The sequence below is a fragment of the Oxyura jamaicensis genome, chromosome 9 (assembly GCF_011077185.1).
Source record: "Oxyura jamaicensis isolate SHBP4307 breed ruddy duck chromosome 9, BPBGC_Ojam_1.0, whole genome shotgun sequence".
Classification (NCBI taxonomy): Eukaryota; Metazoa; Chordata; class Aves; order Anseriformes; family Anatidae; genus Oxyura; species Oxyura jamaicensis.
This window is the reverse complement of record NC_048901.1, coordinates 22,213,499-22,228,840: the sequence shown is the minus strand read 5'-3', so window position 1 is coordinate 22,228,840 and position 15,342 is coordinate 22,213,499. Positions and strand designations below refer to the sequence as shown.

Here is a 15,342-nt window from a genome sequence, read left to right as displayed (position 1 = left end):
GTGGCATTTTCCCCTAATAGCCTCACATTTCACTTATATTTAATTTGTTACCTGCTGTCTCTCGGATTCTTTTCTGCATTGCTGCTTTCTGTCCTGCTCTCCTGTATTTTATTTCTGCTTGTTATTCTTCTTTTCTGCCCCTAGAGAGAAATGCCTTGCATTTATCCACTTTCAACCACAAATTCCTGGACTTAATCCAACGTTTTGAACTCTCCAGATCTTTCTAAATACCCTCCCTTTCCCTACCCTGTGCCAGCCATATGCCTTATGTTAGCTTCTCCAGTACAAAATCCGTGGGTTTTGTTGTTGTATTGTTGGTGGTTGGTTTTTTGTTTGTTTGTTGTTTTATGTTTTGTTTTGTTGGTGGTGGCGGTAGTGGTAGTATTTATTTTTTTGTTTGGTTGGTTGGTTGTTGTTTTTATTTTTTTTCTTTTTTTTTTTTTCTTTTTAGTAAGTTCAGCTTCTCAACCATTAATTTAAGTGATCAGAAGGGAGGACAGAGTAGACAATGAATGCATGCCCAGTGGCAGGCATCTTACTGAAAATCAGATAAACTTCCTATTGATTTTGCTTTTCTTCTGGAAGTCTCTGCTCTCTTGTTACCAAGGGCAGCAGCAAACAGGACCAGAGGTAGTGACTCCTCAGCAGGACTTCTGAGGGCAGCAGGGCCACAAGAAACACAAAGCTTTTCCCAACTATTTTCATTCTCTAGCAGCCTTATTAAGGGAGAGCAAAACTCAAAAAAAAAAAAAAAAAAAAAAAAAGGTTTGGATAGAAATTCATTATCCTATGTTCCCTCTTATATTTCTTAAAAATAATACATTATTCCCTTATTGCCCATCTATAGCTTATGTGACTTTTTAAGAACTGCTGGGACAAAGCTACACACACTGATAAACACAACAGGTGAGAGAAGACAGAAATTAACATGCTCAGATTCTCAATTATTCATTGTTCTCAATGATAAGGATGTCGATGAGAGCCTTTCCATGTAGTTATTAACTGCCAGCCTCACTTTCAAATGTGACATACTCAGACAAACCATAAGCTAGGAACAGAGTCCTTGATGACATCGGTAATGTTTATAAACAATATGAAAATAAAATAGAAAGCATAACATTTTAAATTTGTTTTACTAGCACCACCGGCACATTTCAGTAACAGTTATAGTAGAAATTAACAGTCTTTACTGTGCACAAAAGTTTCTTTCTTCATCACCTCACTCAATAGTTTCAAATGACTTTACATATAATTGTACATATTCATATGTAAATATCAATGTGTGCTATACATTGACTTATGAGTGCTATATTTACTTTTGAAGTAAGTGGAATTGCCTTTCTCAGAATAATTATATTTTCTATTTTATAGATACAGAAAATAAGAATGTGGACGAATGCATCTCTTGTGGAAGAGTCATCTTCTTTCTGAACAAGTCTGCCTAAGTTTTTTTGGTTGTTTCAGAACTGTTTTTCTCCCCACTTGTTTCCCAAATGTCAGGTTTTGTGTCTGTGTTTTCTTCACTCTGAATTTTCACTGTGTTTATCCAGATATTTTAACTATCCCTGGAAGTGGATCTTAGATATAAAATCCTGCATCTATTTCTATAAATAGAGGGTCTTCCTGGCAACAGTGGAAGTTTTCATTAATATGGTACAAAGAAATTGAAAAATCCCATACTACTGAAAGTACTTTCTGTTCATACTGAAAAACTTTACAAGTGTACACCTCTTGAGGATACGTGCATAGGAGCCAAAGAATGACCATACAGGAGAGGAAGTCTCCTTCTTTGCCTTTGGAACCTGGGTGAATCACTCAACTTTTCTGTCAGCCTAAAATAAGGATCAATAAAGTGTTAGCTCCCAATTTTATAGAGTTTGTAAAATGTTTTGATATGCCAATATATACTTATCTACAATCTACAATTCCCAATAGTTAAGTAACTCACACTAAAGAATAAATTCTTAGAACAGCCCCCCTTTTTGTAGTGAAAACTCTGCCATTTGTAGAAATTTGTGATGGTGATGCTCTTCAGTCAAGGATCTGGACAGGTGCAAACAAACAATTAAACACGATTATTATTATTATTATGATGCTGAGTGGAGCTCCTCAAAGAACAAAGACATTTTTGTTAAACAATAAAACCTATAAACACTCAAAGCCTACATTTTGGTATAAACTTAAACAGAAGGTATGTATATCTTGCCCTAAATTTTCCACTGAAGACAGAAGTTAAGACTACCTTAATGAAGAGGAGAAGTTACCCCCCATCTGAGGCTGCAAGGGTTTGTATTTGTTCCTCTGCCTGGATCATTTTTTTCTAAAGATTCCTCCTAGAAAGGAAAAAAAGATAAGAAAAATGTCTCCTCAGATTGATTAATAATGTTGCTAAGCTCATCTGGCAACATTTTCTTCTTTGTAAAAGACAGCTGCCCTTTGCAAATAAATATTCCCTTCTTTTTTTTCTTTTCTTTCTTTTTCTTTTTCTTTTTTTTCTTTTTCTTTTTGCAAGCTACTGTCTATGGGAAGAGAGTACTTTGTCTTAATGGCATGATTGTCTGACATGGAAAGACCTGGAAAGAGAGAGAACTAAAGATGGAAATTAGGCAGAGAAAGAAGTTTTACTACTTTTGAAGGGCCTGAGAAAGTCTCTCTGCCATGACAGCAGTTGATTATAAAAGGACTGCTAAAGAAGTTCTCTTGCTGCTGCACATCTTTGTAAAAACATCAGTCCTAGGACATACATGCATGGTGATTACTTCTCAGTTTTAGGGCACTGATCTGTTTATCCTGTTCTTATGTATAACCCCTCCACCTTCAATCAAGTCTGCAACCAAACTGCTCCTTCCATAAGTGAAATTAAAAATTCACAATAGAAAAGTCTAGGATGACCAGCAGGAATGTCTCAGATTTTGATCAGGCAGAAGCCTCACAAATAGAATATGAAAAATTTGCTACTGGAGTAGTTAAAACCCAGGCAGAGAGCTCTGAACAAGTTGATTCGAGATCCAAAAAATATGTTTTACAGAGTAAAAGGTGAAAGATTGTGTTAATACTTCTGTGTGGGCCATTAAAATGCACCAGCACACACAGTGCAGTGTAGGCTGCTGGCACACTGCTGCAGGACCACCTTCGATTTCTGCTGGCAATGAACTTTGGGGGTGCTTTTCAGTGTGAACTCATTAAAACCGTTGGAGCTGGCACTCATTTGAACCTAATTTCTAAGAGGTACATTGATGCACATGAGGCCTGTGACTTATTTGAATCTGTCAGGTTCTTAACTATCATTGACACTGCTGAAGCTTCCTTTCAGGGAGTGATAGATTTAGCAGGCAGCTCAAGAAAAAGAGAACAGCTCCTGTTTCCTCCCCTCATTCACCCTTGCACATCATGCTGTTTGTGCTGCCATAAATGAAGAGGAGATTAAAATACCTCTTATTAATCACCTTTCACAATTGATTTAATGTTTTAAAAGCTAGGGTAGTGATAGCTGATAACATGCTAGGTAACATGGCAGCTGACTTTTCCATTGCATTTAACACAATATTCTTTCAATAACAATCAACAACAGGCTAAAGAATAGTGTAAGCTATCAATATTTTCCTTATTATAGGTTAACATTTACTGTCACTGTTCAGGAGATACTATGTGCTGTTCAGAGTGATCTCCCCAGCAACTACAGCTGGCACACAGGCTCAGGGACTGGAGTACTTACCCACTTTCCTCCAAAACAGCCCCATTTTGCCAGTCATGTGGCAGAGGAGCTACGAAGGAGTTGCCTTTCACGCTAGAAGCATACTGCAGTCACAGCTGTACAGCCCAGAGAAGCAGTGAGTAGCGGCCACCTGCCATCAGTGGCCCAGCAGAAAAGTGGCCCTTCCAGGACAGCAGCCCTGAGGAGCTGCCTGTGGGTTTCTGGATAGGAGTTATAATGGGTGGAGCACAAGGCATGCAAAGGAGTTACCCAACTAAAAGGCAATGTTGAGCTATCCGCTTCTTTAGAATGGTGGTGCCTATGGAGAGACGCACCGTTTCAGAACCCAGAACCAGTAAACGGTAAAACTGTGGCTGGGAAAGGAAAACATTAATGATGTGCTCTTGAGGGCTGATCTCAAGCTGAAGCAAAAATATTACCTTTTCAGGTAGCAAGAGAAACAGTTAAAAAACTACAATCGCAAGTAGAAGGGAAATAATAGAACAGAGACTACACAAACATAAACCAGCCTTTTCTTGTACGTTCAGCAACTTCTTCCTCCTTTTCAATGCCTTGACAAGATCTACACCTCTGCTTTAGAGCTGAGAGCCTGAAATTGCCATCTAAACTGTTTCCAGCCAAACCTGCAAATGCTGTAGGACATGACAGGAAATGATGCATTGACTTTATCTAACGCATTGGTATTTATGGTCTGGTCTTTTGGCGTAGACATTATTTCAGCATATTTTTAAAAAGCAAGAGCTGTAGGAGTTGGTAATCTTGCTACTGAACAATATGAAGTGGCTAACACTGCAGGCATTCCAGAAGAATCAGCATTTTTTCCTTCTTTAGTGAAGATTTGAAAAACAAACAAGCAAGGAAAAAAAAAAAGAACAGAAGACAGAAACTTTACAATACAACTGACAGCTGTCCCAGCTCTGCAGTTTTCTTACAGTACAGTACCTATACCAAGCCATGAATACTCAGAATGCATTATGGGTGTATTGTTGGCCTCTTTTTACATAAGCGAGTACTGAAAGTTAAGAGTTCTGTATCGAGCTGTACTCCTGTTTGTACTGTACCTGTAGGTCCTACCTAAGATCTATCATGTTAGGCATTTTGATACCTAAATATGGGATATGGCTTAGACTGCCGTCATTTTCCTACAGTCTAAACAGCACTCACAAAGTATTGTAGGAGATTCTGAACTCAGATTTCCATGATCCAACTCTCGTATACCAGTCACGGACTAAACTGTTTTTCTGAGCCTAAAGTATGGTCTTCCTCTAACATAAGCCATTAGCTTGAATGTAATGTTTCAACAAGATTAGTCTCTTTACCTTACTCTCTGATGCTTTTTCTTTTCTTTTTTTTTTTAGAACATGTCAGAGAAAAGTGATGTACAATTACTGTTTGGTGAGGTGAGTATGCAGTGTTTCTTCAAAGAAATAATCAAAAGCACTCCTTTCTCTACTACTGATTATGGCCAGATTTCAAGAAAGTAATGAAGCCTGTCATAAGCAGTAATTTGTGCAAAGAGCACTGAAAGTTAAAAACCACAGTTTAGGACTTTTCTCAAAGTCCATTTCAGTTAGATTTTTCAGCTATAAGGACGAGGAAGCAGTAGTCTCTACATGACCAAGCACTCTGTTGTACTGCCATTTCTTTTTCACAAAGACTGTGATCTGTACCTGTGATTTCACCTCTCCTACAGATGTCAGCAGGCATCTATAGGGTACACTCAGTATACACACAAAAAAAAATATGGTTGGAACAGGTTGGAATATCATTCTATCCATCATCGCTGCACATTTTGTATTTTTATATTTAAATCCCTGAATGAGGATGGAGATTTGATAGTAAATAATTTCAACTGAAATTAAGAGTTTTAGATCTCATGCTTCTATCCTAATATCAGAGTAGTCTATGATACAATAACATACTTTGCTTTCAAAATTATACCATAGAATCATAAGCTGGTTTGGGTTACGCTCTGTAATCTCACAAACGCAGCCAAGTATTCTATGACCAGCACTGGCATCTTTCCAATCATTGCTGTTCTCTAAAGATCTTAAGCTGTTTTGAAAGATGTGTGTCAGTGTGCTACTAAACAGTTTTAGCATTTACTCAGGAACCATTATAAGAACTGGGAACAAGAAGGAGAAGGAAGAAGACTTGCTCACAGACATATCAACACAGAGCGATTTGTCATTGTGTTTTTCATTGCAGCATACTGACATTACACCACAAATCACAAACTTAATAGAAAGGATCTGTCAATATTCTGAATATAGAGTTTAGCACAAGGGAAATTAATATTATTATCAATGTTGAATTAGTAACTCCATATAGCGATTTAGTGTGATGGAAATAATTCAGTCAACAGAATGAATAAGCACAAGGAAAAGTAAAACTGAATACTGAGGGCTTTGTATTCCAAGTAGAGCCTTCAAGAGCATTTGTGCTTCTGTTAGAAGTAATCTGACAGAACCTAAGCCAGGTTTAGGATAAAAGGAGAGGATAATAGATTTAGGAGATAATTAGAAATTGCTTACCAAGAGATAGAGGTGTCCATACAGAATGATAGCATAATTCAAGTGGGAATGGACTTCTGGGGGTCATCGGCACCGCTCCATTCTCTCACTCAAACCAAGGCTAATGCCGAAGTTAAATCAGGTTACTCACGGTCACATCCAGTAGCATTTTGAATATCTGCAAGGAAAGAGATTTGTCAGACTTTGCCTGTTCCATCACTGACACCACCACCATAATATAGATTTAGTTGCTTGTTCATCCCATTGAATTGTTGGGTTCAGAATGGAAAGCAGCATTCAGGGGCTGCTGTAAACTTGAAACTCTTAATGATCAGACATTTCTCAAAATTCCAGTGTCAGAGTGAAAAACATAAGACTAAGAAATGCAACAGCTGGGCAGACAATCCTGTATTTTCACATTTAGTAGGAAAATAAAACAAATTCTAGTCTTACAATGTTCAAAGAAAAACATAAACAAACAAACATAAAAGGCCTTGCTTAGTTGAATATTATTTTCCTAAAAACATTGCTCCAGAATTGCAAAAAACACTTATTAAAAAATATATTGTACCATGAAAAAAAAGAAAATAAGGTTCAATAGAAAATCATTTAAATAGATAAGGTGCAAAAGAAGCTGTAAAATGTGTTTGTTTGTTTTTTATTTAAAAAAAAAAAAAAATAGACTCCCTTTTATTGGTTAAATTTTTCAAGCTTAGATGGTACAAATAACTGATTTTCAATAACAGCATATATCTTTCCTGTGTCTGATTAGCTGTTACTGTTATTTATAGCTCTGTGCATGTGATAGAAACATAGAGAAGACAACATGAATCTTTCTGCCTCTGTTGACAGGCCAGCTAATCCATTACTAAGTCTCCTCCGTTCTTGTTTCACTTACCTGTAAACCAATAGTGTCAGTGCTGAATTATTTTTGATATTGAAATTATTGATGAATTGCAAAGGTTAAAATTAAAGTGTGATTTATGTTGTGATCAGCAGCATGGTGTTAGAGCACCAAGTGATCTGTGCAAAATTATAACCATAAATACACTCAAGTCTTTGTTTTAGAACCTCTGCCAAACAGCTCTACATCTTTGTTTGTTTGTTTGTTTCATTCTGTCTCCTTTTCCTGTCTCTGATTCTGCAGTAAAAGAAATGCAAATAATTTGCTGATAAAGATCATAAGCTCTCTGGTTTTGATGACTTTCTGAACAAAAAATATGTAACTCTATTTCACTGGAGGCTCCTGAAATGCTGTTTCAACCAGTGTCCCTATCTACAAGTGTTTGCTTGGCTCATGTAGGTATCAGGCTTTCAGATGATATGTACAACAAAAGAGAATGGCCTGTTTGCCATATACAAGATCACTGCTTTTTAAGAAAGCAAAACGTTACAAATCTTGAATTCCCCTATCAATATTTCCCCTTTTTTGTGTCTGCTTGTACTTCAGGTTTGGAACCAATAAGTCCAAAAATGAAACAGACTAATCCTGCAGATCTGAACCTTCAGCCGCAAGGAATAACAGTCAGAAAAATCTCCCATCTCAGCTTCTCTCTCACTCCATGTTGCATAACAGGGGTGAAATTCAAATGCACTTTTCTGACTGCACCTAAGCACGTATCTGTGGCCAATTGCTCTGTGATGTGATATCAGAGAACTGTGTGGCCTCAGTGTGCAGACTACAGGTGTTGACAAAAGGGTTGGAGAAAAGCAATCTAGCAATTTCTAGGAGCAGCAAGTCCAACCTTCTTGTCCCTTTCTTCCCCCAAACTTGTGCTAGTTAAAATTTGAACAGATAGCACAGGATAAAACATTGTGAGGAAAAACTAGTACTTCACATAACCCGGCGACAAAGGTGTAGCAAAATGTTTCATTAGGAGGTCTTTGCAGAATTAGAATAACCTCAAGTCCAAGCCTGTATAATTCCTGAATCTGCTGTTAAAGAACACTTTTAATAGTCCAGTCCCCGTGATGCTGAAAGTCAGGATTTCCTGTAGTGAAAAGCACAGCAAGTGACAGGCATAGCGCCAAGCATGACTCCGAGGAGCTAGGAGAGTGGAATTTCTAACGCCCTGGCTAAAATCTTAAAGAAATCACTCTCCTAATATTTGCATTCTTTCATCTTGCTGAAATATATATTTGACTTTCCTGGAGTAATTTAATGAAGAAACAACCTCTACTGGAGAGTTGCCCAAAGGGTAACATTTGTTAGCATGGTACTGTTTTAATTGGTTACACAGAGATTTTGTACAACAGCTCCTGTACAAAAAGTAGAAATGATGACAAATGAATAAATTCAAACTAAACAAGCATTTGGTTCTCTGTTTGCACTTTCTAGTCACAGAGCAGTACCTTATTTTGTTAAGTCCTCTTGCTGGATAGGGTTCAAGAACATTTGACAAAGGATGGTGGCATGTCTATTTTCACATGCGTTGAATGCCTCAACTGATTTCAGAAGAATGCTTGTGGAATAACCCATTGGTTATGGAAAGTTGCCCAAGCAGAGGATTTTCACATCTCTTCTCTGAGGAGTGCCAGTGTTTCCCAAGACAGCATTCCAACAGTTGTCAGTGAACATCTCTGAGACTCCCACTTACATTAATGAAACTGCACAGCATGAGCAAAAAGCCTTCTTAGTCCTATTCAACATTTCTTTCAAGAGACTGAACATATTATGTTCACTTTGGTGCAGTTTAATTCTGAGGATTCATTAGAGACATGATTAATAATTATTATCCTGTTCATATTAAAGAGAATATTTTAGGTAAAGAGAAAGATTATAAGCACTTCTCAAAGTTACATCCAAATGAATTTAGTTTGATTTAGCATTTGATTTCATTTCAATTCACTGGAAAGTTAGCACACTGCCATTTGGTTGTCATTTATGTTTATTTTGTTTTGTTTTTATTTATTATTACAGAAGTTGTGAAAACAATAACTGAAAGAAAGTATGTGAAAAGCAGTGCCTTACAAATATTCACTTCCAGTTGTAAATCCTTCTCACTCTAATAGAGGTAACTTCTGTTCTCTTTTGCTATGAAATAAGGACGCTGATCATCAGAATGATGCATCGTTAAGTTAACAAATTTCTATTTCTCTTCTGGATGGTGATGATTTGTGAGAAGGATGCCCAGTAAGTTACACAGAGGATAAGAGACCTCTCTTCCCAATCTACGGGCAGGTTGAGTCTAATTTAACATTTTCTCTACTTCTATTACTACAGAGATTTCCTAGGGAAAAGAAGTACATACACTAGCTGTATCTGCTCAGTTACACATATATCTGAAATCAGATACAATGGAGGTATCTCTGGTGGTATGATTCCTCTACCAGAAGAAATGGAAATTTGAATTACACAAGTATCCATGGTTTAAAATTAATATTATTTATAGGAACTTCCTAATATGTAGGCCCAGTAAAATAATACAATTTTAAAAGTGAAAAATGGTGTGTTTTTTTTCCTAAGTTGCTTCTTCAACTGCATTGATCAGCAATTCATCATTTTGTTTAAAATTCAATATTAACAAAATTGTAATGTATCGGCCTTATTCTGAAATCAATTCCGTAATCATAGCCATGCCCTATTATGAAGTAATGGCAATGTTAATTTTATTCTGCCAAATGTAAATTGACCGATTTATCACATCATTCTACAGATCCTTCAATTTGTTTCCAAAATAAAAGGAAGAAAAAAAAAGAAAGCCCACTGTAATGACTACAGTTTTTGTTTTAAATATCACTGAGAACAGACGATCAATCCATATGAACTGTAACATATAACTTTAAGAAAAGAGTCACTCTGGTCTCTCTGACTTCAGTCCTACTCATGGCTTCTGACATTGATTTTTTTTTTTTTTTTTTTTTTAATGTCAAGTATGAATCTAACCTTCAATTTCTGTTTCAATTCAGGTAGTGATTTCATAATTATGAAGCATGAAAACATAATAAAATAATGGAATAATTATAATGAGTAACAGAAGACATTAGATTCTGTTCCTGATTCAAGATCAACTTGACATCTTGACAGCATGGTCTCTCTCTCTACATCTCTCTTTTTTTATGAGAAAAAGATGTCATACGAAGACATTTTAGGAATTCTTTGAGATTTAACCAAAAAAGCTTGTAAAGCAACCCCAGATTTCTAAGTGAAGCTTGGGTATTCAGGGAGATTGTCATCATCATCCTCTTATTGAAACTTCTGTAGACCAAATGTCATTCTAAGCAATTCCCGGTAACCTGATGGCACAGGCTTAACCAACTGGAACTAAGTTAGCAAACCCAAAGCAGGAACAAAACAGAGTTTGGTTGAATCAGAGGTGTCAGCCAAACCAAGAGAAGAAAAAAGAAAACAAAGCACAATTACCAAAGCAGCCAGTCACATAACTGATTTAAATGGTTTACAGCCAGATGGAAGCGTGGCATAGGTAAGGCTTTGCCATGCCGAACCAGTTTGCACTCAGTTGTTCCGACAACCTGCCAGTTATAAATCCTTTATGCAACACAGATCCCCAGCACTTGAAATATCAGGAAAACTCCTTTGGCTATGAGCAACAAGCTGTTCCAGTCATTGTCACCAACCACCTGCCACAGACGTGATTCCACCCGCAAAGTGGTATACAGCATTGGCATTTAGAAAAAAAGTACTTTGCCTCAATTAAGTTCTAGAAATAAACCATGTTTTTTTCCTGTTTACAAAACACTTCTCCTGCCCCAAATTTCAGCAATTGTTAATTGCTGTTGTGAATAATCTTTTACAGGCCATTTTCATATTCTGTAAATCTGTCTCTTACCCCTACTGATTGCATATCTAATTTATTGTGAACAGAAGAAGGTAATAATATTACATCTGCTAAAGTAGCTGAGATGCATGAAAAAAAAAGACCAGCCACTAATGTTTTATATTATTAAGCTTTTTAAGGTTTTGACTGTTGGCATTATGCAAAATACAATCATTATAGTCATTGCTTCGGTAGCTGCTAAATTTTCACAAGGACATGCTACTTGGCCTGGAGCACATCTAAATAATGATAAAAAAAATCAAAATAAAAATATTTGGCATATAATTACATAAGATGCACTGTAAGCTAGCCGCAAGTGATAAAATACATTAAACTTAAACAAGACCCTAGATTCTTGGCAGAAGCCTCAGGGATTCATGTGATGTGAAAAACAAGCACAAGGGCAATTATAAAAATGCTGCAAGAACCACTTATTTGGTTATAATGTTGGCTGTGTGTAACTGTAAAATGTACTTTGTAGTAAATTGCTTTTGCACACCGCTGCCTCAGTGGTTATATGTTCCATACTTCATGTTGTTTCACTTTTTTTTTTTTCCCCATTATAGCTTTCTGACAGGAGGTATACCCAGTCTACTGAAAATACCGAATCCACAATCCAAAATGTAGGACAGCTTTAGAACAGCTTGAGAACACCTAACTTTGAACCGCATCTTTGAACACACATCTGTGAACCACAACTAAACACACAGGACTGAGAACACAGTAGTTATTTTTAGAAAACTTTTTGCAATGGATGTGTTCAGCAATTTTGCAAGACCTTTGTTTTAACACTGAAGCATTCTTTGCTCTGGACTCTGAAAATAAGAGAGACAGTAAAGAAATATAGTATATGTTTAAAATGTGCAAGTAAGGACAGCAAAAAGGAACAAATTAAAAGTATCAAAAAAAAAATCCGAACAAAATTACTAATAAAAGGAAAGAAAAACAGAAACAAAACTGGATGGTTGTGTTCTTTTTCAGAACATAGCCCCAGCACCTGTATTTCTCTTTCTTTATCTTTCCAAAAACTGCTTTCTAGCAGATTTATTAAAAATAAATACATATTAAAAAAAAAAAAAAAAAAAAAAAAACACTCAATTGATTTTCCTGTGCGTTAGCAATTGGACAAAAAGAATTGATGTGACTCGTCGGTGGGTAGACTGACTGCTCTTCATATCCTGAAGCTGCCTACCTCTTTCCCTCCTCAGATATTTGAGTTCTTCAAAAAGGACTGGCCTTACTAGAGGTTTTAAGAGATAGGAAACCTTTGCACTATCTGCATTTGCTCTCTGCTTGTATATCGTTCCTGCGATGGAGAGCCAATTTAGTTTTAAAAGCACTGAATCCATTATTACATGCCAACAGTATCTGAAATGTGGCAGGAGACAACCTGGTGAGATTTATGGCAAGCAGATGAGAAAATTTCCTATGAAGCTGACTCTATTTTATAATATCTCTAGAAGTTATAGCTCATCCTCTAATCTACAGTAATCGACTAAATGAATAATTCTGTCTCCATGCTGCCCTGCAGGTCAAAATTTGCCCTTCAAGGGCGATCTTTTCTTAGGGCAAAGCGGAGCACCGCTGGTGCACACACAGACAGTTCGTGCCCTAACTTAATCCTTTTGTGAATGTTGACTTTCTGAGTGACACTTTAAGTGCACAACAATTCCTCTAATCTCTAATTCTGGCAAATGTAGAATTCAAATGATCCAAGGTATTTTATGCAAAAGCTATAATGTTGTTTGCAATTAAAGAGCCCATTTATTTCCATATTTATTTGTTTTGACCTTACTTGAAAATCATTTCATTAAAAAAAAAAAAAAAAAAAAAAAAAAAAAAAAGGAAAGTAAGTGCTGCTTATCATACAGTGCTCTGAGAAGCTGAACAGAAATATGAAGTTGAAGATAACTTTCCTCTTTGGTTTGTTTGCTAACACACATACCAGCAGTCTCAAACTGTGTCATGAGTCACTCAATGGCCTGCAGCACATCTACACGATGAATTTACTGCTCACTGCTGGACTGAAGTTAAGCCTTTTCAGAATACCTGGAGTCTTTCCATCAGCTTTGATGGGTATGGACAAGATCTATACCACTCATTTCCAACCATCCTATTCTGACTGGAAAAAATATATATATAAATATATATATATATATTTATATATATATACACATAAAATATAAGTTATCTTTCTACCAGGTCAAGTGATCATGACTAGGTAGTAGGTGGAAAGACTTGCTGTTGACCAGCTTATTTGCTTCTGTCAACAAGGGAATTATGCACTTCACTCATAAGAGAGAAGCAGTAATATATTTATTGAAGAATATAGGGATTTAGCAGGTCTTAATCATGAATAAGACAGTGACTTAATAAAGCTCTAATGGTAAATGCAACTTTAAGCAAATCTGTGATGGCAAGGTCACTTGATTGTTTACTGCACAGAGGACAGGGTCAGACTAAAAGCATCTGGGAGACCCTCACACTGAATCACGAGGTTCACAACAGAGTTCCTTTTGTCATCCAAACTCCAAGAAGTCTAGATATGACTGGATCCTATCTCAATCCCAGATTTAACAGTTTGTGCCTCAAGGATTATATACACAATCAATCACTTAGCTAAAATTACAAAGTTTCAGCATGCATAGCAAATTACTTGCACAATTTCAACAAGCTAGCTTTTTGTCACTTACTGCGTATCTGTCACAGGTAGAGGAATCTCTTGATAACAAGGAGAAACCTTGAGATGCATCCCTGCTCAAGGAGAAGATCTTGGCATGCAGCCCACTGTAGTACAAGAGAACTCAATGGGCTCTGGGCCCCTATTTATGGAGTAAGATGATTGACAACTACTTGTATTTGTGTACTGCCTTGTTTGGTTGGTGCATGCTCTAGTAGCCCTTGGATTTATCTCCCCCAAATCCACCTTGAGCCCAATTTGGCTATCACAACCAGATGCTTTCAGCTGGCTGTCAAACAGTCAGCACTAATCATTATCACCCAAGCAGGGTTATGAGTGAAGGGGCCGGCTGGGGGGGGGGCACAGGGGGCATACACCACCACAGCTTCTAGCAGCAATCAAGCAAGCAATGACAGACAGTGTGAATAAGATTGATTAACTGAAGCAGTTTAGAAACTGAGGCAAAAAGCATGTCAGGAGAACAGAATTTTTGTTGTCAACAATATAGCAGTTAAAGTTACTGAAACTGATGTTACTCCTTACGGTGCATTCAGATAGCCTTTTGAAGGGTTAATGTTAGCATTCAGTATTTCTGATATTAAAGTTCTTCCAAAGTCATAAAGCGTAATGTACCAAAACAGCAGCCCTTAGTAATTCGCAGTGATATTTCTATAGAGGTCGAAGTCCATCACTTACAAGTCTTGGAACAATGCACCCAAGGATCACACATTTCAGCTAGGTACTAGCACTGCCACATCTTAACTTAACAAAAAAGAATAATAATAAAAAAGAATAAATAATTGTGAAACGGAAAGTCTTAAAAAAAAAAAAAAAAGAGAGAGAGAGAGAGATTGAGAGAGAGAGAAGGGAATCTGAACTGTTTGACAGAATTGTGTGAAGATGTTTTTCTCTGAGATCTCTAAAGATAGCTTCAGAAGAAAATATCCTAAATCAGCCCTGAAAGCAGTGAATATCACCTAGAAAACCTATCACAAAGTTGAGGATCAATATTTTAAACTCAATCTGGCAGAGAGATTAGTGTGTAACAAAAATGTACAGTGGCTGGCCACGTGTTAGTGCATTGCTAGCACTTAGATGACACCCCGACAATATGCCATGAAAGGCACAAATCTGAATAGGGTGGTACAGATTGTGTGGGTGCCAACAGAAGTGTTAAAACAACAGCCCCGCAGAGATTCACTAGTCATCAGCTATGCCTAAGCTGCGTGGTCCTAACGCATTTCCACCAAAGTCTGAGTGATAACTCATGTCAGAATAAACCCAGAAGATCATTCAGGGGGAGAGGGGTGGGAACACAAAAACCACAGTGCTCTACAACCATAAAGTGCATCCTAGAGTTCAACTGTTCTGCAGGCCAGTATCTGGCACTACTGAATTGAGCATGATGTGAACACAATTTTCCCTAACATTAAAAGGAGCCCATAGGTAAATACTGCTCTGTGAACCAGCCAGTGAAATTGGTCTGCAGTGCAAGTCTGTGGGACTGTGGGAAATACAGGCTCTGTTATTATGAGCAACCACAGAGAGCCAGTGGTCCTGTTCAGAATATGTTATTTTCTTTCCTTTTCTTTCTTTTCTACTGGAACTCAGTTGGAAAATACCCTAAATGTCATGTAGGGCACGTGTTTTCCTGCT

At 37.1% G+C, this 15,342-nt stretch overlaps 1 long non-coding RNA gene across 1 annotated transcript; it reads right to left on the bottom strand.

Moving 5' to 3' along the window:
* Positions 1–1,758: 1,758 nt before the first annotated feature.
* On the bottom strand, positions 1,759–13,866 carry LOC118171807. The gene is made up of 3 exons (XR_004753407.1): positions 13,700–13,866; positions 6,250–6,406; positions 1,759–2,333 (listed from the first exon to the last, which is right to left on the bottom strand). It is a non-coding gene; the product is annotated as an uncharacterized LOC118171807 (long non-coding RNA).
* Positions 13,867–15,342: the final 1,476 nt, after the last annotated feature.